The following is a 2594-nucleotide window of genomic DNA, read 5'->3' on the forward strand; positions in this document are numbered from 1 at the left end:
GAGAGAGTGGGCCATGTCATTTATGAAGCGGCATAAGTATGTTCTCTCCGAACGTGTCGCCAAAAATATCACATATGCAAGAGCTGCGACTGATACTGAAGTGATTGACTCATATTTTGAGCATTTAGAGAAGGAGTTAGAGGGTATTCCGCCAGAAAAAATTTGGAATTACGACGAAACGAACGCCCAGGACGATCCAGGAAGCAAAAAAGTGTTGGTCAGAAGAGGAGCAAAATATCCAGAGCGGATACAAAATTGTTCCAAAGCGTGTACTTCGATTATGGTCTGTGGGAACGCCGCAGGACAGTTGGCTCCACTATACGTAAATTACAAGGCCGAGAACATGTGGTCGACCTGGACCGAAAATGGACCTGAAGGAGCCCGCTACAATCGTACTAAATCTGGATGGTTTGATCACCAAGTGTTTGAGGACTGGTTCATCAATCTTATGCTCCCCATACTGAAACAACAAGATGGCCAAAAAGTTCTTATTGGCGATAATTTGAGTTCGCATATTAACCTAGAGGTTATTCGACTCTGCGAAAAGTATGGATAAAATTTATCGCACTCCCACCAAATGCGACACATCTACTGCAACCGCTAGATGTTGCCATATTCAGAGTTCTAAAACTGATTTGGCGTGAAATTTTGTCAGATTGGAAGCAATCGACATCTGGTAGCCGGTGCACATCAGTTCCAAAAGATGAACTGCCTGGTCTGTTAAAGAAAATGATGGACAAGCTGCAGGAGAACATCATAAAAAATCTCCAGTCAGGATTTAGGAAGACTGGGATTTTTCCGCTTAACAAAATGGAAGTCCTCCAAAGACTCCCGAAGGCCGTCTTGGAAGAGAGCCTACAGTCCTTATCAGGAGTGGTTGGTGAGATCTTCATAGAAGAACTGCAGAAGAAGAGAGAAGAGGTTACAGGATGCCGGGCCCCCAAGAGAAGGAGAAGGCTCACTGTTCCAGCAGGCAGAAGTATCTCCAGTGCCGAAATCGAAGCCAGTAGGGCGGAACAGCCGAAAGGGAAGAACACAAAAGCCAGCACTTCCTCCAGACCCAGCGGATCCAAGGAAAAGGCTGTACTGGCAGGTGAGATGTCTGAAGAAAGCTCTTCAGATGAAGACAACAGCAGAGAGAGGAACTGGACGGATGAAGATCCCAGTGACCCCGACGTGCTGGATGAATCTTTCAGCTGTTTGGAGGATTCAGAACCTGAAATGTCTCCCACAAAAGTGATTCCAAATGATAAAGACGTCTTGGGAATCGACAGCATGGCTCTTGAAAAAAACGTTTTCATAGTGGATGATTTTGTAGTGGTGAACTTTGAAGGGAAACTTTTTCCAGGAAGGGTGACTGAAGAAAAACAAGAGGGCTACATTGTCAGCGTTATGGCGAGGACCAAGATGTTCTGGAAGTGGCCTACTAAAGAAGATGCTATTCTGTACTCCAAAGAAGAAGTTTTGTACACTATCGACCCCCCAAGACCGGTAGGAAAGCGAGGGTTCTTTGAGGTGAAAAATCTAGATTAGGGAGCTCCTTTTTCATCACTTGTAAAAATGATGTAGCTCTACCAAAGCATCAAACACATGTACATTGATTAAATATACTTTTTGATTGGTCGAAATTGTGACATTATTTTTTCCCCATACTTTGTAACCCAAAAACAATGTTGTCACAAAGTCACCCCACAGGGTGGGGTGACTGTGACAGAGTTTTCCCTTTATATAGTCGTTCATAAAAAAGATACAAATTTTTTGAAGACATAATCTTGTAAAGGAAGGTTGTAGCTATCTTATGATGCCATCCGTTTCAGTTTATGTTAAAAATTGATCAGTGTACGAGTGAAAACATGCAAAACTTGTCACAAAGTCACCCCATTTTACGGTACACACGTATCTCTTTGGCGGATACATCTTTAACTTTATGCTGGGAGCCAGGGAACGGACTTCCGGATCCCTGATTGGAAGAATACTTAGGCCCTTTCTGTGACTGGCTAGGAAAGATTGGGCGGGGTGCCTTTCCGAAGTCTATAGCAGTAACAGCACTCCGTCATCAGGCCACAAGTGGCCCATCGGGACCATCCGACCGCCGTGTCATTCTCAGCTGAGGATGCGGATAGGAGGGGCGTGTGGTCAGCACATCGCTCTCCCGGTCGTTACGATGGTTCTCTTTGACCGGAGCCGCAACTATTCGGTCGAGTAGCTCCTCATTTGGCATCATGAGGCTGAGTGCACCCCGAAAAATGGCAACAGCACATGGCGGCCCGGGTGGTCACCCATCCACGTGCCGGCCACGCCCGACAGCGCTTAACTACGGTGATCTGACGGGAACCGGTGTATCCACTGCGGCAAGGCCGGTGCCCTCGAAGTCTGTAGGAAGGCTATTAAAAATTAAGAAGCATTCATAACTGATATTCAAATTCGTAAAGGTATTCTGATTCCAACTTCCACTTGGTGATGCTATTCTGGAATCCGCGCTCGTACGTGTGTTTCTTGACTTCGGCCTCCTGCCCAGTCGTCAAAGTTTCGTTGTGAACTTACGCTCATCCGTGGTGAGTAATTAGGAGGATGACTAGATTCGCGATTCGCAA

The 2594-nt window shown here is 45.9% G+C and overlaps 1 pseudogene; it reads right to left on the reverse strand.

Moving 5' to 3' along the window:
* Nucleotides 1–2247: 2247 nt before the first annotated feature.
* On the reverse strand, nucleotides 2248–2365 carry LOC126212284 (5S ribosomal RNA; annotated as a pseudogene).
* Nucleotides 2366–2594: the final 229 nt, after the last annotated feature.

This window comes from Schistocerca nitens, chromosome 1 (genome assembly GCF_023898315.1).
Source record: "Schistocerca nitens isolate TAMUIC-IGC-003100 chromosome 1, iqSchNite1.1, whole genome shotgun sequence".
Classification (NCBI taxonomy): Eukaryota; Metazoa; Arthropoda; class Insecta; order Orthoptera; family Acrididae; genus Schistocerca; species Schistocerca nitens.